Source organism: Phyllobates terribilis, unplaced genomic scaffold, assembly GCF_046119375.1.
Source record: "Phyllobates terribilis strain yellow unplaced genomic scaffold, ASM4611937v1 Scaffold_10__3_contigs__length_209671492, whole genome shotgun sequence".
NCBI classification, from domain to species: domain Eukaryota; kingdom Metazoa; phylum Chordata; class Amphibia; order Anura; family Dendrobatidae; genus Phyllobates; species Phyllobates terribilis.
This window is the reverse complement of record NW_027362770.1, coordinates 171,941,513-171,968,723: the sequence shown is the minus strand read 5'-3', so window position 1 is coordinate 171,968,723 and position 27,211 is coordinate 171,941,513. Positions and strand designations below refer to the sequence as shown.

Below are 27,211 nucleotides of genomic sequence, written 5' to 3'. Positions count from 1 at the left end.
GTCTTGTTAAATCACTCTGACCTCCAGGTCTCTTCCAAGGTGCATGAAAACCGTCTTGTTAAGCTACTGTGACCTCCACGTCTCTTCCAAGGGGCGTTAAAACCGTCTTATTAAACCACTCTGACCTCCACGTCTCTTCCAAGGGGCATTAAAGCTGTCTTGTTAAGCTACTGTGAGCGCCACGTCTCTTCCATGGGGCATTAAAACCGTCTTGTTAAGATACTGTGACCTCCATGTCTCTTCCAAGGGCCATTAAAACGGTCTTGTTAAACCACTCTGACCTCCATGTCTCTTCCAAGGGGCATTAAAACCATCTTCTTAAGCTACTGTGACCTCCACATCTCTTCCAAGGGGCATTAAAACCATCTTGTTAAACCACTCTGACCTCCATGTCTCTCCCAAAGGGCATTAAAACCGTCTTGTTAAATCACTCGGACCTCCACGTCTCTTCCAAAGGGCATGAAAACCGTCTTGTTAAGCTACTGTGACCCACACGTCTCTTCCAAGGGGCGTTAAAACCGTCTTGTTAAACCACTCTGACCTCCACTTCTCTTCCAAGGGACATTAAAACTGTCTTGTTAAACCACCCTGAACTTCACTTCTCTTCTAAGTGGCATTAAAACCATATTGTTAAACCACTCTGACCTCCACGTCTCTTCCAAGGGGCATTAAAACGGTCTTGTTAAACCACTCTGAACTCCACGTCTTTTCCAAGGGGCATTAAAACCATCTTGTTAAGCTAATGTGACCTCCATGTCTCTTCCAAGGGGCATTAAAACCATCTTGTTTAGCTACTGTGACCTCCACGTCTCTTCCAAGGGGCATTAAAACCATCTTGTTAAACAACTCTGACCTCCACATCTCTTCCAAGGGGCATTAAAACCGTCTTGTTAAGCTACTGTGACCTCCACGTCTCTTCCAAGGGGCATTAAAACCATCTTGTTAAACCACTCTGACCTCCATGTCTCTTCCAAGTGGCATTACAACCGTCTTGTTAAGCTACTGTGACCTCCACGTCTCTTCCAAGGGGCATTAAAACCGTCTTGTTAAACCACTCTGAACTCCATGTCTCTTCCAAGGGGTATTAAAACAGTCTTGTTAAGCTACTGTGACCGCCACGTCTATTCCAAGGGGCATTAAAACCGTTTTGTTAAACCACTCTGACCTCCACGTCTCTTCCAAGGGGCATTAAAACTGTCTTGTTAAGCTACTTTGACCTCCACGTCTCTTCCAAGGGGCATAAAACCATCTTGTTAAGCTACTGTGACCTCCACATCTCTTCCAAGGGGCATTAAAACCATCTTGTTAAACCACCCTGAACTTCACGTCTGTTCTAAGTGGCATTAAAACTGTATTGTTAAACCACTCTGACCTCCACGTCTCTTCAAAGGGGCATTAAAACCGTCTTGTTAAGCTACTGTGACCTCCATGTCTCTTCCAAGGGGCATTAAAACCGTTTTGTTAAACCACTCTGACCTCCACGTCTCTTCCAAGGGGCATTAAAACTGTCTTGTTAAGCTACTGTGACCTCCACGTCTCTTCCAAGGGGCATTAAAACCGTCTTGTTAAGCTACTGTGACCTCCACGTCTCTTCCAAGGGGCATTAAAACCGTCTTGTTAAACCACTCTGAACTCCACGCCTCTTCCAAGGGGCATTAAAATCGTATTGTTAAGCTACTGTGACCTCCACGTCTCTTCCAAGGGGCATTAAAACCGTCTTGTTAAACCACTCTGACCTCCACGTCTTTTCCAAGGGGCATTAAAACCATCTTGCTAAGCTACTGTGACCTCCACATCTCTTCCAAGGGGCATTAAAACCGTCTTGTTACACCACTCTGAACTCCACCTCTCTTCCAAAGGGCATTAAAACCGTCTTGTTAAACTACTGTGACCTCCATGTCTCTTCCAAGGGGCATTAAAATCGTCTTGTTAAGCTACTGTGACCTTCACTTCTCTTCCAAGGGGCATTAAAACCGTCTTGTTAAACCACTGTGAACTCCACGTCTCTTCCAAGGGGCATTAAAACCGTCTTGTTAAACCACTCTGAACTCCATGTCTCTTCCAAGGGGCATTAAAACCGTCTTGCTAAGCTACTGTGACCTCCATGTCTCTTCCAAGGGGCATTAAAACCATCTTGTTAAGCTACTGTGACATCCACGTCTCTTCCAAGGGGCATTAAAACCATCTTGTTAAACCACTCTGACCTCCATATCTCTTCCAAGGGGCATTAAAACCGTCTTGCTAAGCTACTGTGACCTCCACGTCTCTTCCAAGAGGCATTAAAACCATCTTGTTAAACCACTCTAACCTCCATGTCTCATCCAAGGGGCATTAAAACCATCTTGTTAAGCTACTGTGACCTCCACGACTCTTCCAAGGGGCATAAAAACCGTCTTGTTAAACCAGTCTGACCTCCATGTCTCTTCCAAAGGGCATTAAAACCGTCTTGTTAAATCACTCTGACCTCCATGTCTCTTCCAAGGGGCATGAAAACCGTCTTGTTAAGCTACTGTGACCTCCACGTCTCTTCCAAGGGGCGTTAAAACCGTCTTGTTAAGCTACTGTGATCGCCACTTCTCTTCCATGGGGCATTAAAACCGTCTTGTTAAGATACTGTGACCTCCATGTCTCTTCCAAGGGGCATTAAAACCGTCTTGTTAAACGACTGTGACCTCCATGTCTCTTCCAAGGGGCATTAAAACCATCTTGTGAAGCTACTGTGACCTCCACGTCTCTTCCAAGGGGCATTAAAACTATCTTGTTAAACGACTCTGAACTCCACGTCTCTTCCAAGGGGCATTAAAACCGTCTTGTTAATCTACTGTGACCTCCACGTCTCTTCCAAGCGGCATTAAAACCGTCATGTTAAACCACTCTGACCTCCACATCTCTTCCAAGAGGCATTAAAACCTTCTTGTTAAGCTACTGTGACCTCCATGTCTCTTCCAAGGGGCATTAAAACGGTCTTGTTAAACCACTCTGACCTCCACGTCTCTTCCAAGGGGCATTAAAACCATCTTGTTAAACAACTCTGACCTCCACATCTCTTCCAAGGCGCATTAAAACCGTCTTGTTAAGCTACTGTGACCTCCACGTCTCTTCCAAGGGGCATTAAAACCATCTTGTTAAACCACTCTGACCTCCATGTCTCTTCCAAGGGGCACTAAAACCATCTTGTTAAGCTACTGTGACCTCCATGTTTCTTCCAAGGGGCATTAAAACAGTCTTGTTAAACTACTCTGACTTCCACGTCTCTTCCAAGGGGCATTAAAACCATCTTGTTAAGCTACTGTGACCTCCACGTCTCTTCCAAAGGGCATTAAAACCATCTTGTTAAGCTACTGTGACCCCCACATCTCTTCCAAGAGGCATTAAACCCGTCTTGTTAAACCACTCTGACCTCCACGTCTCTTCCAAGGGGCATTAAAGCTGTCTTGTTAAGCTACTGTGAGCGCCACGTCTCTTCCATGGGGCATTAAAACCGTCTTGTTAAGATACTGTGACCTCCATGTCTCTTCCAAGGGCCATTAAAACGGTCTTGTTAAACCACTCTGACCTCCATGTCTCTTCCAAGGGGCATTAAAACCATCTTCTTAAGCTACTGTGACCTCCACATCTCTTCCAAGCGGCATTAAAACCATCTTGTTAAACCACTCTGACCTCCATGTCTCTCCCAAAGGGCATTAAAACCGTCTTGTTAAATCACTCGGACCTCCACGTCTCTTCCAAAGGGCATGAAAACCGTCTTGTTAAGCTACTGTGACCCACACGTCTCTTCCAAGGGGCGTTAAAACTGTCTTGTTAAGCTACTGTGACCTCTATGTCTCTTCCAAGGGGCATTAAAACCATTTTGTTAAACCACTCTGACCTCCACGTCTCTTCCAAGGGGCATTAAAACTGTCTTGTTAAGCTACTGTGACCTCCACGTCTCTTCCAAGGGGCATTAAAACCGTCTTGTTAAGCTACTGTGACCTCCACGTCTCTTCCAAGGGGCATTAAAACCGTCTTGTTAAACCACTCTGAACTCCACACCTCTTCCAAGGGGCATTAAAATCGTCTTGTTAAGCTACTGTGACCTCCACGTCTCTTCCAAGGGGCATTAAAACCGTCTTGTTAAACCACTCTGACCTCCACGTCTTTTCCAAGGGGCATTAAAACCATCTTGCTAAGCTACTGTGACCTCCACATCTCTTCCAAGGGGCATTAAAACCGTCTTGTTAAGCTACTGTGACCTCCACGTCTCTTCCAAGGGGCATTAAAACCGTCTTGTTAAACCACTGTGAACTCCACGTCTCTTCCAAGGGGCATTAAAACCGTCTTGTTAAACCACTCTGAACTCCATGTCTCTTCCAATGGGCATTAAAACCTTCTTGTTAAGCTACTGCGACCTCCATGTCTCTTCCAAGGGGCATTAAAACCGTCTTGTTAAGCTACTGTGACCTCCACGTCTCTTCCAAGGGGCATTAAAACCATCTTGTTAAACCACTCTGACCTCCATGTCTCTTCCAAGGGGCACTAAAACCATCTTGTTAAGCTACTGTGACCTCCATGTCTCTTCCAAGGGGCATTAAAACAGTCTTGTTAAACTACTCTGACTTCCACGTCTCTTCCAAGGGGCATTAAAACCATCTTGTTAAGCTACTGTGACCTCCACGTCTCTTCCAAGGGGCATTAAAACCATCTTGTTAAGCTACTGTGACCCCCACATCTCTTCCAAGGGGCATTAAACCCGTCTTGTTAAACCACTCTGAACTCCACGTCTCTTCCAAGGGACATTAAAACCGTCTTCTTAAACCACTCTGAACTCCACGTCTTTTCCAAGGGGCATTAAAACCATCTTGTTAAGCTACTGTGACCTCCATGTCTCTTCCAAGGGGCATTAAAACCATCTTGTTAAGCTACTGTGACCTCCACGTCTCTTCCAAGGGGCATTAAAACCATCTTGTTAAACCACTCTGACCTCCACGTCTCTTCCAAGGGGCATTAAAACCATCTTGTTAAACCACTCTGACCTCCACATCTCTTCCAAGGGGCATTAAAACCGTCTTGTTAAGCTACTGTGACCTCCACGTCTCTTCCAAGGGGCATTAAAACCATCTTTCTAAGCTACTGTGACCCCCAAATCTCTTCCAAGGGGCATTAAACCCATCTTGTTAAACCACTCTGAACTCCACGTCTCTTCCAAGGGGCATTAAAACCGTCTTGTTAAACCACTCTGAACTCCATGTCTCTTCCAAGGGGTATTAAAACCGTCTTGTTAAATCACTCTGACCTCCAGGTCTCTTCCAAGGTGCATGAAAACCGTCTTGTTAAGCTACTGTGACCTCCACGTCTCTTCCAAGGGGCGTTAAAACCGTCTTATTAAACCACTCTGACCTCCACGTCTCTTCCAAGGGGCATTAAAGCTGTCTTGTTAAGCTACTGTGAGCGCCACGTCTCTTCCATGGGGCATTAAAACCGTCTTGTTAAGATACTGTGACCTCCATGTCTCTTCCAAGGGCCATTAAAACGGTCTTGTTAAACCACTCTGACCTCCATGTCTCTTCCAAGGGGCATTAAAACCATCTTCTTAAGCTACTGTGACCTCCACATCTCTTCCAAGGGGCATTAAAACCATCTTGTTAAACCACTCTGACCTCAATGTCTCTCCCAAAGGGCATTAAAACCGTCTTGTTAAATCACTCGGACCTCCACGTCTCTTCCAAAGGGCATGAAAACCGTCTTGTTAAGCTACTGTGACCCACACGTCTCTTCCAAGGGGCGTTAAAACTGTCTTGTTAAGCTACTGTGACCTCTATGTCTCTTCCAAGGGGCATTAAAACCGTTTTGTTAAACCACTCTGAACTCCACGTCTCTTCCAAGGGGCATTAAAACTGTCTTGTTAAGCTACTGTGACCTCCACGTCTCTTCCAAGGGGCATTAAAACCGTCTTGTTAAGCTACTGTGACCTCCACGTCTCTTCCAAGGGGCATTAAAACCGTCTTGTTAAACCACTCTGAACTCCACACCTCTTCCAAGGGGCATTAAAATCGTCTTGTTAAGCTACTGTGACCTCCACGTCTCTTCCAAGGGGCATTAAAACCGTCTTGTTAAACCACTCTGACCTCCACGTCTTTTCCAAGGGGCATTAAAACCATCTTGCTAAGCTACTGTGACCTCCACATCTCTTCCAAGGGGCATTAAAACCGTCTTGTTACACCACTCTGAACTCCACCTCTCTTCCAAAGGGCATTAAAACCGTCTTGTTAAACTACTGTGACCTCCACGTCTCTTCCAAGGGGCATTAAAATCGTCTTGTTAAGCTACTGTGACCTCCACGTCTCTTCCAAGGGGCATTAAAACCGTCTTGTTAAACCACTGTGAACTCCACGTCTCTTCCAAGAGGCATTAAAACCATCTTGTTAAACCACTCTAACCTCCATGTCTCTTCCAAGGGGCATTAAAACCATCTTGTTAAGCTACTGTGACCTCCACGTCTCTTCCAAGGGGCATAAAAACCATCTTGTTAAACCACTCTGACCTCCATGTCTCTTCCAAAGGGCATTAAAACCGTCTTGTTAAATCACTCTGACCTCCAGGTCTCTTCCAAGGTGCATGAAAACCGTCTTGTTAAGCTACTGTGACCTCCACGTCTCTTCCAAGGGGCGTTAAAACCGTCTTATTAAACCACTCTGACCTCCACGTCTCTTCCAAGGGGCATTAAAGCTGTCTTGTTAAGCTACTGTGAGCGCCACGTCTCTTCCATGGGGCATTAAAACCGTCTTGTTAAGATACTGTGACCTCCATGTCTCTTCCAAGGGCCATTAAAACGGTCTTGTTAAACCACTCTGACCTCCATGTCTCTTCCAAGGGGCATTAAAACCATCTTCTTAAGCTACTGTGACCTCCACATCTCTTCCAAGGGGCATTAAAACCATCTTGTTAAACCACTCTGACCTCCATGTCTCTCCCAAAGGGCATTAAAACCGTCTTGTTAAATCACTCGGACCTCCACGTCTCTTCCAAAGGGCATGAAAACCGTCTTGTTAAGCTACTGTGACCCACACGTCTCTTCCAAGGGGCGTTAAAACCGTCTTGTTAAACCACTCTGACCTCCACTTCTCTTCCAAGGGACATTAAAACTGTCTTGTTAAACCACCCTGAACTTCACTTCTCTTCTAAGTGGCATTAAAACCATATTGTTAAACCACTCTGACCTCCACGTCTCTTCCAAGGGGCATTAAAACGGTCTTGTTAAACCACTCTGAACTCCACGTCTTTTCCAAGGGGCATTAAAACCATCTTGTTAAGCTAATGTGACCTCCATGTCTCTTCCAAGGGGCATTAAAACCATCTTGTTTAGCTACTGTGACCTCCACGTCTCTTCCAAGGGGCATTAAAACCATCTTGTTAAACAACTCTGACCTCCACATCTCTTCCAAGGGGCATTAAAACCGTCTTGTTAAGCTACTGTGACCTCCACGTCTCTTCCAAGGGGCATTAAAACCATCTTGTTAAACCACTCTGACCTCCATGTCTCTTCCAAGTGGCATTACAACCGTCTTGTTAAGCTACTGTGACCTCCACGTCTCTTCCAAGGGGCATTAAAACCGTCTTGTTAAACCACTCTGAACTCCATGTCTCTTCCAAGGGGTATTAAAACAGTCTTGTTAAGCTACTGTGACCGCCACGTCTATTCCAAGGGGCATTAAAACCGTTTTGTTAAACCACTCTGACCTCCACGTCTCTTCCAAGGGGCATTAAAACTGTCTTGTTAAGCTACTTTGACCTCCACGTCTCTTCCAAGGGGCATAAAACCATCTTGTTAAGCTACTGTGACCTCCACATCTCTTCCAAGGGGCATTAAAACCATCTTGTTAAACCACCCTGAACTTCACGTCTGTTCTAAGTGGCATTAAAACTGTATTGTTAAACCACTCTGACCTCCACGTCTCTTCAAAGGGGCATTAAAACCGTCTTGTTAAGCTACTGTGACCTCCATGTCTCTTCCAAGGGGCATTAAAACCGTTTTGTTAAACCACTCTGACCTCCACGTCTCTTCCAAGGGGCATTAAAACTGTCTTGTTAAGCTACTGTGACCTCCACGTCTCTTCCAAGGGGCATTAAAACCGTCTTGTTAAGCTACTGTGACCTCCACGTCTCTTCCAAGGGGCATTAAAACCGTCTTGTTAAACCACTCTGAACTCCACGCCTCTTCCAAGGGGCATTAAAATCGTATTGTTAAGCTACTGTGACCTCCACGTCTCTTCCAAGGGGCATTAAAACCGTCTTGTTAAACCACTCTGACCTCCACGTCTTTTCCAAGGGGCATTAAAACCATCTTGCTAAGCTACTGTGACCTCCACATCTCTTCCAAGGGGCATTAAAACCGTCTTGTTACACCACTCTGAACTCCACCTCTCTTCCAAAGGGCATTAAAACCGTCTTGTTAAACTACTGTGACCTCCATGTCTCTTCCAAGGGGCATTAAAATCGTCTTGTTAAGCTACTGTGACCTTCACTTCTCTTCCAAGGGGCATTAAAACCGTCTTTTTAAACCACTGTGAACTCCACGTCTCTTCCAAGGGGCATTAAAACCGTCTTGTTAAACCACTCTGAACTCCATGTCTCTTCCAAGGGGCATTAAAACCGTCTTGCTAAGCTACTGTGACCTCCATGTCTCTTCCAAGGGGCATTAAAACCATCTTGTTAAGCTACTGTGACATCCACGTCTCTTCCAAGGGGCATTAAAACCATCTTGTTAAACCACTCTGACCTCCATATCTCTTCCAAGGGGCATTAAAACCGTCTTGCTAAGCTACTGTGACCTCCACGTCTCTTCCAAGAGGCATTAAAACCATCTTGTTAAACCACTCTAACCTCCATGTCTCATCCAAGGGGCATTAAAACCATCTTGTTAAGCTACTGTGACCTCCACGACTCTTCCAAGGGGCATAAAAACCGTCTTGTTAAACCAGTCTGACCTCCATGTCTCTTCCAAAGGGCATTAAAACCGTCTTGTTAAATCACTCTGACCTCCATGTCTCTTCCAAGGGGCATGAAAACCGTCTTGTTAAGCTACTGTGACCTCCACGTCTCTTCCAAGGGGCGTTAAAACCGTCTTGTTAAGCTACTGTGATCGCCACTTCTCTTCCATGGGGCATTAAAACCGTCTTGTTAAGATACTGTGACCTCCATGTCTCTTCCAAGGGGCATTAAAACCGTCTTGTTAAACGACTGTGACCTCCATGTCTCTTCCAAGGGGCATTAAAACCATCTTGTGAAGCTACTGTGACCTCCACGTCTCTTCCAAGGGGCATTAAAACTATCTTGTTAAACGACTCTGAACTCCACGTCTCTTCCAAGGGGCATTAAAACCGTCTTGTTAATCTACTGTGACCTCCACGTCTCTTCCAAGCGGCATTAAAACCGTCATGTTAAACCACTCTGACCTCCACATCTCTTCCAAGAGGCATTAAAACCTTCTTGTTAAGCTACTGTGACCTCCATGTCTCTTCCAAGGGGCATTAAAACGGTCTTGTTAAACCACTCTGACCTCCACGTCTCTTCCAAGGGGCATTAAAACCATCTTGTTAAACAACTCTGACCTCCACATCTCTTCCAAGGCGCATTAAAACCGTCTTGTTAAGCTACTGTGACCTCCACGTCTCTTCCAAGGGGCATTAAAACCATCTTGTTAAACCACTCTGACCTCCATGTCTCTTCCAAGGGGCACTAAAACCATCTTGTTAAGCTACTGTGACCTCCATGTTTCTTCCAAGGGGCATTAAAACAGTCTTGTTAAACTACTCTGACTTCCACGTCTCTTCCAAGGGGCATTAAAACCATCTTGTTAAGCTACTGTGACCTCCACGTCTCTTCCAAAGGGCATTAAAACCATCTTGTTAAGCTACTGTGACCCCCACATCTCTTCCAAGAGGCATTAAACCCGTCTTGTTAAACCACTCTGAACTCCACGTCTCTTCCAAGGGGCATTAAAACCGTCTTGTTAAACCACTCTGAACTCCACGTCTTTTCCAAGGGGCATTAAAACCATCTTGTTAAGCTACTGTGACCTCCATGTCTCTTCCAAGGGGCATTAAAACCATCTTGTTAAGCTACTGTGACCTCCACGTCTCTTCCAAGGGGCATTAAAACCATCTTGTTAAACCACTCTGACCTCCACGTCTCTTCCAAGGGGCATTAAAACCATCTTGTTAAACCACTCTGACCTCCACATCTCTTCCAAAGGGCATTAAAACCGTCTTGTTAAGCTACTGTGACCTCGACGTCTCTTCTAAGGGGCATTAAAACCATCTTGTTATACCACTCTGACCTCCATGTCTCTTCCAAGGGGCACTAAAACCATCTTGTTAAGCTACTGTGATCTCCATGTCTCTTCCAAGGGGCATTAAAACAGTCTTGTTAAACTACTCTGACTTCCACGTCTCTTCCAAGGGGCATTAAAACCATCTTGTTAAGCTACTGTGACCTCCACGTCTCTTCCAAGGGGCATTAAAACCATCTTTCTAAGCTACTGTGACCCCCAAATCTCTTCCAAGGGGCATTAAACCCATCTTGTTAAACCACTCTGAACTCCACGTCTCTTCCAAGGGGCATTAAAACGGTCTTGTTAAACCACTCTGAACTCCATGTCTCTTCCAAGGGGCATTAAAACCATCTTGCTAAGCTACTGTGACCTCCATGTCTCTTCCAAGGGGCATTAAAACCATCTTGTTAAGCTACTGTGACCTCCACGTCTCTTTCAAGGGGCATTAAAACCATCTTGTTAAACCACTCCGACCTCCATATCTCTTCCAAGGGGCATTAAAACCGTCTTGCTAAGCTACTGTGACCTCCACGTCTCTTCCAAGAGGCATTAAAACCATCTTGTTAAACCACTCTAATCTCCATGTCTCTTCCAAGGGGCATTAAAACCATCTTGTTAAGCTACTGTGACCTCCACGTCTCTTCCAAGGGTCATAAAAACCATCTTGTTAAACCACTCTGACCTCCAGGTCTCTTCCAAGGGGCATGAAAACCGTCTTGTTAAGCTACTGTGACCTCCACGTCTCTTCCAAGGGGCGTTAAAACCGTCTTATTAAACCACTCTGACCTCCACGTCTCTTCCAAGGGGCATTAAAACTGTCTTGTTAAGCTACTGTGAGCGCCACGTCTCTTCCATGGGGCATTAAAACCGTCTTGTTAAGATACTGTGACCGCCATGTCTCTTCCAAGGGCCATTAAAACCGTCTTGTTAAACCACTCTGACCTCCATGTCTCTTCCAAGGGGCATTAAAACCATCTTCTTAAGCTACTGTGACCTCCACGTCTCTTCCAAGGGGCATTAAAACCATCTTGTTAAACCACTCTGACCTCCATGTCTCTCCCAAAGGGCATTAAAACCGTCTTGTTAAATCACTCGGACCTCCACGTCTCTTCCAAAGGGCATGAAAACCGTCTTGTTAAGCTACTGTGACCCACACGTCTCTTCCAAGGGGCGTTAAAACCGTCTTGTTAAACAACTCTGACCTCCACTTCTCTTCCAAGGGACATTAAAACCGTCTTGTTAAACCTCCCTGAACTTCACTTCTCTTCTAAGTGGCATTAAAACCGTATTGTTAAACCACTCTGACCTCCACGTCTCTTCAAAGGGGCATTAAAACTGTCTTGTTAAGCTAGTGTGACCTACACGTCTCTTCCAAGGGGCATTAACACCATCTTGTTAAACCACTCTGACCTCCATGTCTCTTCCAAGGGGCATTAAAACCATCTTGTTAAGCTACTGTGACCTCCACGTCTCTTCCAAGGGGCATTAAAACCGTCTTGTTAAACCACTCTGACCTCCATGTCTCTTCCAAGGGGCATTAAAACCGTCTTGTTAAGCTACTGTGACCTCCACGTCTCTTCCAAGGGGCATTAAAACCGTCTTGTTAAACCACTCTGACCTCCACGTCTCTTCCAAGAGGCATTAAAACCTTCTTGTTAAGCTACTGTGACCTCCACGTCTCTTCCAAGGGGCATTAAAACGGTCTTGTTAAACCACTCTGAACTCCACGTCTTTTCCAAGGGGCAATAAAATATCTTGTTAAGCTACTGTGACCTCCATGTCTCTTCCAAGGGGCATTAAAACCATCTTGTTTAGCTACTGTGACCTCCACGTCTCTTCCAAGGGGCATTAAAATCATCTTGTTAAACAACTCTGACCTCCACATCTCTTCCAAGGGGCATTAAAACCGTCTTGTTAAGCTACTGTGACCTCCACGTCTCTTCCAAGGGGCATTAAAACCATCTTGTTAAACCACTCTGACCTCCATGTCTCTTCCAAGTGGCATTACAACCGTCTTGTTAAGCTACTGTGATCTCCACGTCTCTTCCAAGGGGCATTAAAACCGTCTTGTTAAACCACTCTGAACTCCATGTCTCTTCCAAGGGGTATTAAAACAGTCTTGTTAAGCTACGGTGACCGCCACGTCTATTCCAAGGGGCATTAAAACCGTTTTGTTAAACCACTCTGACCTCCACGTCTCTTCCAAGGGGCATTAAAACTGTCTTGTTAAGCTACTTTGACCTCCACGTCTCTTCCAAGGGGCATAAAACCATCTTGTTAAGCTACTGTGACCTCCTCATCTCTTCCAAGGGGCATTAAAACCATCTTGTTAAACCACCCTGAACTTCACGTCTGTTCTAAGTGGCATTAAAACCGTATTGTTAAACCACTCTGACCTCCACGTCTCTTCAAATGGGCATTAAAACCGTCTTGTTAAGCTACTGTGACCTCCATGTCTCTTCCAAGGGGCATTAAAACCGTTTTGTTAAACCACTCTGACCTCCACGTCACTTCCAAGGGGCATTAAAACTGTCTTGTTAAGCTACTGTGACCTCCACGTCTCTTCCAAGGGGCATTAAAACCGTCTTGTTAAGCTACTGTGACCTCCACGTCTCTTCCAAGGGGCATTAAAACCGTCTTGTTAAACCACTCTGAACTCCACGCCTCTTCCAAGGGGCATTAAAATCGTCTTGTTAAGCTACTGTGACCTCCACGTCTCTTCCAAGGGGCATTAAAACCGTCTTGTTAAACCACTCTGACCTCCACGTCTTTTCCAAGGGGCATTAAAACCATCTTGCTAAGCTATTGTGACCTCCACATCTCTTCCAAGCGGCATTAAAACCGTCTTGTTACACCACTCTGAACTCCACCTCTCTTCCAAAGGGCATTAAAACCGTCTTGTTAAACTACTGTGACCTCCACGTCTCTTCCAAGGGGCATTAAAATCGTCTTGTTAAGCTACTGTGACCTCCACGTCTCTTCCAAGGGGCATTAAAACCGTCTTGTTAAACCACTGTGAACTCCACGTCTCTTCCAAGGGGCATGAAAACCGTCTTGTTAAACCACTCTGAACTCCATGTCTCTTCCAAGGGGCATTAAAACCTTCTTGTTAAGCTACTGCGACCTCCATGTCTCTTCCAAGGGGCATTAAAATGGTCTTGTTAAGCTACTGTGACCTCCACGTCTCTTCCAAGGGGCATTAAAACCATATTGTTAAACAACTCTGACCTCCATGTCTCTTCCAAGGGGCACTAAAACCATCTTGTTAAGCTACTGTGACCTCCATGTCTCTTCCAAGGGGCATTAAAACAGTCTTGTTAAACTACTCTGACTTCCACGTCTCTTCCAAGGGGCATTAAAACCATCTTGTTAAGCTACTGTGACCTCCACGTCTCTTCCAAGGGGCATTAAAACCATCTTGTTAAGCTACTGTGACCCCCACATCTCTTCCAAGGGGCATTAAACCCGTCTTGTTAAACCACTCTGAACTCTACGTCTCTTCCAAGGGGCATTAAAACCGTCTTGTTAAGCTACTGTGACCTCCACGTCTCTTCCAAGGGGCATTAAAACCATCTTGTTAAACCACTCTGACCTCCATGTCTCTTCCAAGGGGCACTAAAACCATCTTGTCAAGCTACTGTGATCTCCATGTCTCTTCCAAGGGGCATTAAAACAGTCTTGTTAAACTACTCTGACTTCCACGTCTCTTCCAAGGGGCATTAAAACCATCTTGTTAAGCTACTGTGACCTCCACGTCTCTTCCAAGGGGCATTAAAACCATCTTTCTAAGCTACTGTGACCCCCACATCTCTTCCAAGGGGCATTAAACCCATCTTGTTAAACCACTATGAACTCCACGTCTCTTCCAAAGGGCATTAAAACCGTCTTGTTAAACCACTCTGAACTCCATGTCTCTTCCAAGGGGCATTAAAACCGTCTTGCTAAGCTACTGTGACCTCCATGTCTATTCCAAGGGGCATTAAAACCATCTTGTTAAACTACTCTGACCGCCATATCCCTTCCAAGGGGCATTAAAACCGTCTTGCTAAGCTACTGTGACCTCCACGTCTCTTCCAAGAGGCATTAAAACCAGCTTGTTAAACCACTCTAACCTCCATGTCTCTTCCAAGGGGCATTAAAACCATCTTGTTAAGCTACTGTGACCTCCACGTCTCTTCCAAGGGGCATAAAAACCGTCTTGTTAAACCACTCTGACCTCCATGTCTCTTCCAAAGGGCATTAAAACCGTCTTGTTAAGCTACTGTGACCTCGACGTCTCTTCTAAGGGGCATTAAAACCATCTTGTTAAACCACTCTGACCTCCATGTCTCTTCCAAGGGGCACTAAAACCATCTTGTTAAGCTACTGTGATCTCCATGTCTCTTCCAAGGGGCATTAAAACAGTCTTGTTAAACTACTCTGACTTCCACGTCTCTTCCAAGGGGCATTAAAACCATCTTGTTAAGCTACTGTGACCTCCACGTCTCTTCCAAGGGGCATTAAAACCATCTTTCTAAGCTACTGTGACCCCCAAATCTCTTCCAAGGGGCATTAAACCCATCTTGTTAAACCACTCTGAACTGCACGTCTCTTCCAAGGGGCATTAAAACCGTCTTGTTAAACCACTCTGAACTCCATGTCTCTTCCAAGGGGCATTAAAACCGTCTTGCTAAGCTACTGTGACCTCCATGTCTCTTCCAAGGGGCATTAAAACCATCTTGTTAAGCTACTGTGACCTCCACGTCTCTTTCAAGGGGCATTAAAACCATCTTGTTAAACCACTCCGACCTCCATATCTCTTCCAAGGGGCATTAAAACCGTCTTGCTAAGCTACTGTGACCTCCACGTCTCTTCCAAGAGGCATTAAAACCATCTTGTTAAACCACTCTAACCTCCATGTCTCTTCCAAGGGGCATTAAAACCATCTTGTTAAGCTACTGTGACCTCCACGTCTCTTCCAAGGGGCATAAAAACCATCTTGTTAAACCACTCTGACCTCCAGGTCTCTTCCAAGGGGCATGAAAACCGTCTTGTTAAGCTACTGTGACCTCCACGTCTCTTCCAAGGGGCGTTAAAACCGTCTTATTAAACCACTCTGACCTCCACGTCTCTTCCAAGGGGCATTAAAACTGTCTTGTTAAGCTACTGTGAGCGCCACGTCTCTTCCATGGGGCATTAAAACCGTCTTGTTAAGATACTGTGACCTCCATGTCTCTTCCAAGGGCCATTAAAACCGTCTTGTTAAACCACTCTGACCTCCATGTCTCTTCCAAGGGGCATTAAAACCATCTTCTTAAGCTACTGTGACCTCCACGTCTCTTCCAAGGGGCATTAAAACCATCTTGTTAAACCACTCTGACCTCCATGTCTCTCCCAAAGGGCATTAAAACCGTCTTGTTAAAACACTCGGACCTCCACGTCTCTTCCAAAGGGCATGAAAACCGTCTTGTTAAGCTACTGTGACCCACACGTCTCTTCCAAGGGGCGTTAAAACCGTCTTGTTAAACCACTCTGACCTCCACGTCTCTTCCAAGGGGCATTAAAACCGTCTTGTTAAACCACTCTGAACTCCATGTCTCTTCCAAGGGACATTAAAACCGTCTTGCTAAGCTACTGTGACCTCCATGTCTCTTCCAAGGGGCATTAAAACCATCTTGTTAAGCTACTGTGACCTCCACGTCTCTTCCAAGGGGCATTAAAACCGTCTTGTTAAACCACTCTGACCTCCATGTCTCTTCCAAGGGGCATTAAAACCGTCTTGTTAAGCTACTGTGACCTCCACGTCTCTTCCAAGGGGCATTATAACCGTCTTGTTAAACCACTCTGACCTCCACGTCTCTTCCAAGAGGCATTAAAACCTTCTTGTTAAGCTACTGTGACCTCCACGTCTCTTCCAAGGGGCATTAAAACGGTCTTGTTAAACCACTCTGAACTCCACGTCTTTTCCAAGGGGCATTAAAACCATCTTGTTAAGCTACTGTGACCTCCATGTCTCTTCCAAGGGGCATTAAAACCATCTTGTTTAGCTACTGTGACCTCCATGTCTCTTCCAAGGGGCATTAAAACCATCTTGTTAAACAACTCTGACCTCCACATCTCTTCCAAGGGGCATTAAAACCGTCTTGTTAAGCTACTGTGACCTCCACGTCTCTTCCAAGGGGCATTAAAACCATCTTGTTAAACCACTCTGACCTCCATGTCTCTTCCAAGTGGCATTACAACCGTCTTTTTAAGCTACTGTGACCTCCACGTCTCTTCCAAGGGGCATTAAAACCGTCTTGTTAAACCACTCTGAACTCCATGTCTCTTCCAAGGGGTATTAAATCAGTCTTGTTAAGCTACGGTGACCGCCACGTCTATTCCAAGGGGCATTAAAACCGTTTTGTTAAACCACTCTGACCTCCACGTCTCTTCCAAGGGGCATTAAAACTGTCTTGTTAAGCTACTTTGACCTCCACGTCTCTTCCAAGGGGCATAAAACCATCTTGTTAAGCTACTGTGACCTCCACATCTCTTCCAAGGGGCATTAAAACCATCTTGTTAAACCACCCTGAACTTCACGTCTGTTCTAAGTGGCATTAAAACCGTATTGTTAAACCACTCTGACCTCCACGTCTCTTCAAAGGGGCATTAAAACCGTCTTGTTAAGCTACTGTGACCTCCATGTCTCTTCCAAGGGGCATTAAAACCATTTTGTTAAACCACTCTGACCTCCACGTCTCTTCCAAGGGGCATTAAAACTGTCTTGTTAAGCTACTGTGACCTCCACGTCTCTTCCAAGGGGCATTAAAACCGTCTTGTTAAGCTACTGTGACCTCCACGTCTCTTCCAAGGGGCATTAAAACCGTCTTGTTAAACCACTCTGAACTCCACGCCTCTTCCAAGGGGCATTAAAATCGTCTTGTTAAGCTACTGTGACCTCCACGTCTCTTCCAAGGGGCATTAAAACCGTCTTGTTAAACCACTCTGACCTCCACGTCTTTTCCAAGGGGCATTAAAACCATCTTGCTAAGCTACTGTGACCTCCACATCTCTTCCAAGGGGCATTAAAACCGTCTTGTTACACCACTCTGAACTCCACCTCTCTTCCAAAGGGCATTAAAACCGTCTTGTTAAACTACTGTGACCTCCATGTCTCTTCCAAGGGGCATTAAAATCGTCTTGTTAAGCTACTGTGACCTTCACTTCTCTTCCAAGGGGCATTAAAACCGTCTTGTTAAACCACTGTGAACTCCACGTCTCTTCCAAGGGGCATTAAAACCGTCTTGTTAAACCACTCTGAACTCCATGTCTCTTCCAAGGGGCATTAAAACCGTCTTGCTAAGCTACTGTGACCTCCATGTCTCTTCCAAGGGGCATTAAAACCATCTTGTTAAGCTACTGTGACATCCACGTCTCTTCCAAGGGGCATTAAAACCATCTTGTTAAACCACTCTGACCTCCATATCTCTTCCAAGGGGCATTAAAACCGTCTTGCTAAGCTACTGTGACCTCCACGTCTCTTCCAAGAGGCATTAAAACCATCTTGTTAAACCACTCTAACCTCCATGTCTCATCCAAGGGGCATTAAAACCATCTTGTTAAGCTACTGTGACCTCCACGACTCTTCCAAGGGGCATAAAAACCGTCTTGTTAAACCAGTCTGACCTCCATGTCTCTTCCAAAGGGCATTAAAACCGTCTTGTTAAATCACTCTGACCTCCATGTCTCTTCCAAGGGGCATGAAAACCGTCTTGTTAAGCTACTGTGACCTCCACGTCTCTTCCAAGGGGCGTTAAAACCGTCTTGTTAAGCTACTGTGATCGCCACTTCTCTTCCATGGGGCATTAAAACCGTCTTGTTAAGATACTGTGACCTCCATGTCTCTTCCAAGGGGCATTAAAACGGTCTTGTTAAACCACTCTGACCTCCACGTCTCTTCCAAGGGGCATTAAAACCATCTTGTTAAACAACTCTGACCTCCACATCTCTTCCAAGGGGCATTAAAACCGTCTTGTTAAGCTACTGTGACCTCCACGTCTCTTCCAAGGGGCATTAAAACCATCTTGTTAAACCACTCTGACCTCCATGTCTCTTCCAAGGGGCACTAAAACCATCTTGTTAAGCTACTGTGACCTCCATGTCTCTTCCATGTGGCATTAAAACAGTCTTGTTAAACTACTCTGACTTCCACGTCTCTTCCAAGGGGCATTAAAACCATCTTGTTAAGCTACTGTGACCTCCACGTCTCTTCCAAAGGGCATTAAAACCATCTTGTTAAGCTACTGTGACCCCCACATCTCTTCCAAGAGGCATTAAACCCGTCTTGTTAAACCACTCTGAACTCCACGTCTCTTCCAAGGGGCATTAAAACCGTCTTGTTAAACCACTCTGAACTCCACGTCTTTTCCAAGGGGCATTAAAACCATCTTGTTAAGCTACTGTGACCTCCATGTCTCTTCCAAGGGGCATTAAAACCATCTTGTTAAGCTACTGTGACCTCCACGTCTCTTCCAAGGGGCATTAAAACCATCTTGTTAAACCACTCTGACCTCCACGTCTCTTCCAAGGGGCATTAAAACCATCTTGTTAAACCACTCTGACCTCCACATCTCTTCCAAAGGGCATTAAAACCGTCTTGTTAAGCTACTGTGACCTCGACGTCTCTTCTAAGGGGCATTAAAACCATCTTGTTATACCACTCTGACCTCCATGTCTCTTCCAAGGGGCACTAAAACCATCTTGTTAAGCTACTGTGATCTCCATGTCTCTTCCAAGGGGCATTAAAACAGTCTTGTTAAACTACTCTGACTTCCACGTCTCTTCCAAGGGGCATTAAAACCATCTTGTTAAGCTACTGTGACCTCCACGTCTCTTCCAAGGGGCATTAAAACCATCTTTCTAAGCTACTGTGACCCCCAAATCTCTTCCAAGGGGCATTAAACTCATCTTGATAAACCACTCTGAACTCCACGTCTCTTCCAAGGGGCATTAAAACCGTCTTGTTAAACCACTCTGAACTCCATGTCTCTTCCAAGGGGCATTAAAACCGTCTTGCTAAGCTACTGTGACCTCCATGTCTCTTCCAAGGGGCATTAAAACCATCTTGTTAAGCTACTGTGACCTCCACGTCTCTTTCAAGGGGCATTAAAACCATCTTGTTAAACCACTCCGACCTCCATATCTCTTCCAAGGGGCATTAAAACCGTCTTGCTAAGCTACTGTGACCTCCACGTCTCTTCCAAGAGGCATTAAAACCATCTTGTTAAACCACTCTAATCTCCATGTCTCTTCCAAGGGGCATTAAAACCATCTTGTTAAGCTACTGTGACCTCCACGTCTCTTCCAAGGGTCATAAAAACCATCTTGTTAAACCACTCTGACCTCCAGGTCTCTTCCAAGGGGCATGAAAACCGTCTTGTTAAGCTACTGTGACCTCCACGTCTCTTCCAAGGGGCGTTAAAACCGTCTTATTAAACCACTCTGACCTCCACGTCTCTTCCAAGGGGCATTAAAACTGTCTTGTTAAGCTACTGTGAGCGCCACGTCTCTTCCATGGGGCATTAAAACCGTCTTGTTAAGATACTGTGACCGCCATGTCTCTTCCAAGGGCCATTAAAACCGTCTTGTTAAACCACTCTGACCTCCATGTCTCTTCCAAGGGGCATTAAAACCATCTTCTTAAGCTACTGTGACCTCCACGTCTCTTCCAAGGGGCATTAAAACCATCTTGTTAAACCACTCTGACCTCCATGTCTCTCCCAAAGGGCATTAAAACCGTCTTGTTAAATCACTCGGACCTCCACGTCTCTTCCAAAGGGCATGAAAACCGTCTTGTTGAGCTACTGTGACCCACACGTCTCTTCCAAGGGGCGTTAAAACCGTCTTGTTAAACAACTCTGACCTCCACTTCTCTTCCAAGGGACATTAAAACCGTCTTGTTAAACCACCCTGAACTTCACTTCTCTTCTAAGTGGCATTAAAACCGTATTGTTAAACCACTCTGACCTCCACGTCTCTTCAAAGGGGCATTAAAACTGTCTTGTTAAGCTACTGTGACCTCCACGTCTCTTCCAAGGGGCATTAACACCATCTTGTTAAACCACTCTGACCTCCATGTCTCTTCCAAGGGGCATTAAAACCATCTTGTTAAGCTACTGTGACCTCCACGTCTCTTCCAAGGGGCATTAAAACCGTCTTGTTAAACCACTCTGACCTCCATGTCTCTTCCAAGGGGCATTAAAACCGTCTTGTTAAGCTACTGTGACCTCCACGTCTCTTCCAAGGGGCATTAAAACCGTCTTGTTAAACCATTCTGACCTCCACGTCACTTCCAAGGGGCATTAAAACTGTCTTGTTAAGCTACTGTGACCTCCACGTCTCTTCCAAGGGGCATTAAAACCGTCTTGTTAAGCTACTGTGACCTCCACGTCTCTTCCAAGGGGCATTAAAACCGTCTTGTTAAACCACTCTGAACTCCACGCCTCTTCCAAGGGGCATTAAAATCGTCTTGTTAAGCTACTGTGACCTCCACGTCTCTTCCAAGGGGCATTAAAACCGTCTTGTTAAACCACTCTGACCTCCACGCCTTTTCCAAGGGGCATTAAAACCATCTTGCTAAGCTATTGTGACCTCCACATCTCTTCCAAGCGGCATTAAAACCGTCTTGTTACACCACTCTGAACTCCACCTCTCTTCCAAAGGGCATTAAAACCGTCTTGTTAAACTACTGTGACCTCCACGTCTCTTCCAAGGGGCATTAAAATCGTCTTGTTAAGCTACTGTGACCTCCACGTCTCTTCCAAGGGGCATTAAAACCGTCTTGTTAAACCACTGTGAACTCCACGTCTCTTCCAAGGGGCATGAAAACCGTCTTGTTAAACCACTCTGAACTCCATGTCTCTTCCAAGGGGCATTAAAACCTTCTTGTTAAGCTACTGCGACCTCCATGTCTCTTCCAAGGGGCATTAAAATGGTCTTGTTAAGCTACTGTGACCTCCACGTCTCTTCCAAGGGGCATTAAAACCATCTTGTTAAACCACTCTGACCTCCATGTCTCTTCCAAGGGGCACTAAAACCATCTTGTTAAGCTACTGTGACCTCCATGTCTCTTCCAAGGGGCATTAAAACAGTCTTGTTAAACTACTCTGACTTCCACGTCTCTTCCAAGGGGCATTAAAACCATCTTGTTAAGCTACTGTGACCTCCACGTCTCTTCCAAGGGGCATTAAAACCATCTTGTTAAGCTACTGTGACCCCCACATCTCTTCCAAGGGGCATTAAACCCGTCTTGTTAAACCACTCTGAACTCTACGTCTCTTCCAAGGGGCATTAAAACCGTCTTGTTAAACCACTCTGAACTCCACGTCTTTTCCAAGGGGCATTAAAACCATCTTGTTAAGCTACTGTGACCTCCATGTCTCTTCCAAGGGGCATTAAAACCATCTTGTTAAGCTACTGTGACCTCCACGTCTCTTCCAAAGGGCATTAAAACCATCTTGTTAAACCACTCTGACCTCCACGTCTCTTCCAAGGGGCATTAAAACCATCTTGTTAAACCACTCTGACCACCACATCTCTTCCAAGGGGTATTAAAACCGTCTTGTTAATCTACTGTGACCTCCACGTCTCTTCCAAGGGGCATTAAAACCATCTTGTTAAACCACTCTGACCTCCATGTCTCTTCCAAGGGGCACTAAAACCATCTTGTCAAGCTACTGTGACCTCCATGTCTATTCCAAGGGGCATTAAAACCATCTTGTTAAACTACTCTGACCGCCATATCCCTTCCAAGGGGCATTAAAACCGTCTTGCTAAGCTACTGTGACCCCCACATCTCTTCCAAGGGGCATTAAACCCGTCTTGTTAAACCACTCTGAACTCTACGTCTCTTCCAAGGGGCATTAAAACCGTCTTGTTAAACCACTCTGAACTCCACGTCTTTTCCAAGGGGCATTAAAACCATCTTGTTAAGCTACTGTGACCTCCATGTCTCTTCCAAGGGGCATTAAAACCATCTTGTCAAGCTACTGTGATCTCCATGTCTCTTCCAAGGGGCATTAAAACAGTCTTGTTAAACTACTCTGACTTCCACGTCTCTTCCAAGGGGCATTAAAACCATCTTTCTAAGCTACTGTGACCCCCACATCTCTTCCAAGGGGCATTAAACCCATCTTGTTAAACCACTATGAACTCCACGTCTCTTCCAAAGGGCATTAAAACCGTCTTGTTAAACCACTCTGAACTCCATGTCTCTTCCAAGGGGCATTAAAACCGTCTTGCTAAGCTACTGTGACCTCCATGTCTATTCCAAGGGGCATTAAAACCATCTTGTTAAACTACTCTGACCGCCATATCCCTTCCAAGGGGCATTAAAACCGTCTTGCTAAGCTACTGTGACCTCCACGTCTCTTCCAAGAGGCATTAAAACCAGCTTGTTAAACCACTCTAACCTCCATGTCTCTTCCAAGGGGCATTAAAACCATCTTGTTAAGCTACTGTGACCTCCACGTCTCTTCCAAGGGGCATAAAAACCGTCTTGTTAAACCACTCTGACCTCCATGTCTCTTCCAAAGGGCATTAAAACCGTCTTGTTAAGCTACTGTGACCTCGACGTCTCTTCTAAGGGGCATTAAAACCATCTTGTTAAACCACTCTGACCTCCATGTCTCTTCCAAGGGGCACTAAAACCATCTTGTTAAGCTACTGTGATCTCCATGTCTCTTCCAAGGGGCATTAAAACAGTCTTGTTAAACTACTCTGACTTCCACGTCTCTTCCAAGGGGCATTAAAACCATCTTGTTAAGCTACTGTGACCTCCACGTCTCTTCCAAGGGGCATTAAAACCATCTTTCTAAGCTACTGTGACCCCCAAATCTCTTCCAAGGGGCATTAAACCCATCTTGTTAAACCACTCTGAACTGCACGTCTCTTCCAAGGGGCATTAAAACCGTCTTGTTAAACCACTCTGAACTCCATGTCTCTTCCAAGGGGCATTAAAACCGTCTTGCTAAGCTACTGTGACCTCCATGTCTCTTCCAAGGGGCATTAAAACCATCTTGTTAAGCTACTGTGACCTCCACGTCTCTTTCAAGGGGCATTAAAACCATCTTGTTAAACCACTCCGACCTCCATATCTCTTCCAAGGGGCATTAAAACCGTCTTGCTAAGCTACTGTGACCTCCACGTCTCTTCCAAGAGGCATTAAAACCATCTTGTTAAACCACTCTAACCTCCATGTCTCTTCCAAGGGGCATTAAAACCATCTTGTTAAGCTACTGTGACCTCCACGTCTCTTCCAAGGGGCATAAAAACCATCTTGTTAAACCACTCTGACCTCCAGGTCTCTTCCAAGGGGCATGAAAACCGTCTTGTTAAGCTACTGTGACCTCCACGTCTCTTCCAAGGGGCGTTAAAACCGTCTTATTAAACCACTCTGACCTCCACGTCTCTTCCAAGGGGCATTAAAACTGTCTTGTTAAGCTACTGTGAGCGCCACGTCTCTTCCATGGGGCATTAAAACCGTCTTGTTAAGATACTGTGACCTCCATGTCTCTTCCAAGGGCCATTAAAACCGTCTTGTTAAACCACTCTGACCTCCATGTCTCTTCCAAGGGGCATTAAAACCATCTTCTTAAGCTACTGTGACCTCCACGTCTCTTCCAAGGGGCATTAAAACCATCTTGTTAAACCACTCTGACCTCCATGTCTCTCCCAAAGGGCATTAAAACCGTCTTGTTAAATCACTCGGACCTCCACGTCTCTTCCAAAGGGCATGAAAACCGTCTTGTTAAGCTACTGTGACCCACACGTCTCTTCCAAGGGGCGTTAAAACCGTCTTGTTAAACCACTCTGACCTCCACGTCTCTTCCAAGGGGCATTAAAACCGTCTTGTTAAACCACTCTGAACTCCATGTCTCTTCCAAGGGACATTAAAACCGTCTTGCTAAGCTACTGTGACCTCCATGTCTCTTCCAAGGGGCATTAAAACCATCTTGTTAAGCTACTGTGACCTCCACGTCTCTTCCAAGGGGCATTAAAACCATCTTGTTAAACCACTCTGACCTCCATGTCTCTTCCAAGGGGCATTAAAACCGTCTTGTTAAGCTACTGTGACCTCCACGTCTCTTCCAAGGGGCATTATAACCGTCTTGTTAAACCACTCTGACCTCCACGTCTCTTCCAAGAGGCATTAAAACCTTCTTGTTAAGCTACTGTGACCTCCACGTCTCTTCCAAGGGGCATTAAAACGGTCTTGTTAAACCACTCTGAACTCCACGTCTTTTCCAAGGGGCATTAAAACCATCTTGTTAAGCTACTGTGACCTCCATGTCTTTTCCAAGGGGCATTAAAACCATCTTGTTTAGCTACTGTGACCTCCATGTCTCTTCCAAGGGGCATTAAAACCATCTTGTTAAACAACTCTGACCTCCACATCTCTTCCAAGGGGCATTAAAACCGTCTTGTTAAGCTACTGTGACCTCCACGTCTCTTCCAAGGGGCATTAAAACCATCTTGTTAAACCACTCTGACCTCCATGTCTCTTCCAAGTGGCATTACAACCGTCTTTTTAAGCTACTGTGACCTCCACGTCTCTTCCAAGGGGCATTAAAACCGTCTTGTTAAACCACTCTGAACTCCATGTCTCTTCCAAGGGGTATTAAATCAGTCTTGTTAAGCTACGGTGACCGCCACGTCTATTCCAAGGGGCATTAAAACCGTTTTGTTAAACCACTCTGACCTCCACGTCTCTTCCAAGGGGCATTAAAACTGTCTTGTTAAGCTACTTTGACCTCCACGTCTCTTCCAAGGGGCATAAAACCATCTTGTTAAGCTACTGTGACCTCCACATCTCTTCCAAGGGGCATTAAAACCATCTTGTTAAACCACCCTGAACTTCACGTCTGTTCTAAGTGGCATTAAAACCGTATTGTTAAACCACTCTGACCTCCACGTCTCTTCAAAGGGGCATTAAAACCGTCTTGTTAAGCTACTGTGACCTCCATGTCTCTTCCAAGGGGCATTAAAACCATTTTGTTAAACCACTCTGACCTCCACGTCTCTTCCAAGGGGCATTAAAACTGTCTTGTTAAGCTACTGTGACCTCCACGTCTCTTCCAAGGGGCATTAAAACCGTCTTGTTAAGCTACTGTGACCTCCACGTCTCTTCCAAGGGGCATTAAAACCGTCTTGTTAAACCACTCTGAACTCCACGCCTCTTCCAAGGGGCATTAAAATCGTCTTGTTAAGCTACTGTGACCTCCACGTCTCTTCCAAGGGGCATTAAAACCGTCTTGTTAAACCACTCTGACCTCCACGTCTTTTCCAAGGGGCATTAAAACCATCTTGCTAAGCTACTGTGACCTCCACATCTCTTCCAAGGGGCATTAAAACCGTCTTGTTACACCACTCTGAACTCCACCTCTCTTCCAAAGGGCATTGAAACCGTCTTGTTAAACTACTGTGACCTCCATGTCTCTTCCAAGGGGCATTAAAATCGTCTTGTTAAGCTACTGTGACCTTCACTTCTCTTCCAAGGGGCATTAAAACCGTCTTGTTAAACCACTGTGAACTCCACGTCTCTTCCAAGGGGCATTAAAACCGTCTTGTTAAACCACTCTGAACTCCATGTCTCTTCCAAGGGGCATTAAAACCGTCTTGCTAAGCTACTGTGACCTCCATGTCTCTTCCAAGGGGCATTAAAACCATCTTGTTAAGCTACTGTGACATCCACGTCTCTTCCAAGGGGCATTAAAACCATCTTGTTAAACCACTCTGACCTCCATATCTCTTCCAAGGGGCATTAAAACCGTCTTGCTAAGCTACTGTGACCTCCACGTCTCTTCCAAGAGGCATTAAAACCATCTTGTTAAACCACTCTAACCTCCATGTCTCATCCAAGGGGCATTAAAACCATCTTGTTAAGCTACTGTGATCTCCACGACTCTTCCAAGGGGCATAAAAACCGTCTTGTTAAACCAGTCTGACCTCCATGTCTCTTCCAAAGGGCATTAAAACCGTCTTGTTAAATCACTCTGACCTCCATGTCTCTTCCAAGGGGCATGAAAACCGTCTTGTTAAGCTACTGTGACCTCCACGTCTCTTCCAAGGGGCGTTAAAACCGTCTTGTTAAGCTACTGTGATCGCCACTTCTCTTCCATGGGGCATTAAAACCGTCTTGTTAAGATACTGTGACCTCCATGTCTCTTCCAAGGGGCATTAAAACGGTCTTGTTAAACCACTCTGACCTCGACGTCTCTTCCAAGGGGCATTAAAACCATCTTGTTAAACAACTCTGACCTCCACATCTCTTCCAAGGGGCATTAAAACCGTCTTGTTAAGCTACTGTGACCTCCACGTCTCTTCCAAGGGGCATTAAAACCATCTTGTTAAACCACTCTGACCTCCATGTCTCTTCCAAGGGGCACTAAAACCATCTTGTTAAGCTACTGTGACCTCCATGTCTCTTCCAAGTGGCATTAAAACAGTCTTGTTAAACTACTCTGACTTCCACGTCTCTTCCAAGGGGCATTAAAACCATCTTGTTAAGCTACTGTGACCTCCACGTCTCTTCCAAAGGGCATTAAAACCATCTTGTTAAGCTACTGTGACCCCCACATCTCTTCCAAGAGGCATTAAACCCGTCTTGTTAAACCACTCTGAACTCCACGTCTCTTCCAAGGGGCATTAAAACCGTCTTGTTAAACCACTCTGAACTCCACGTCTTTTCCAAGGGGCATTAAAACCATCTTGTTAAGCTACTGTGACCTCCATGTCTCTTCCAAGGGGCATTAAAACCATCTTGTTAAGCTACTGTGACCTCCACGTCTCTTCCAAGGGGCATTAAAACCATCTTGTTAAACCACTCTGACCTCCACGTCTCTTCCAAGGGGCATTAAAACCATCTTGTTAAACCACTCTGAC

At 45.4% G+C, this 27,211-nt stretch overlaps 1 long non-coding RNA gene across 1 annotated transcript in view; it reads left to right on the top strand.

Annotated features, from left to right (window-relative positions):
- The window catches only part of LOC141164675 (uncharacterized), a 441,679-nt gene that overhangs the window by 172,918 nt on the left and 241,550 nt on the right, over window positions 1-27,211 (top strand). The gene's annotated exons all lie outside the window — the stretch shown is intronic.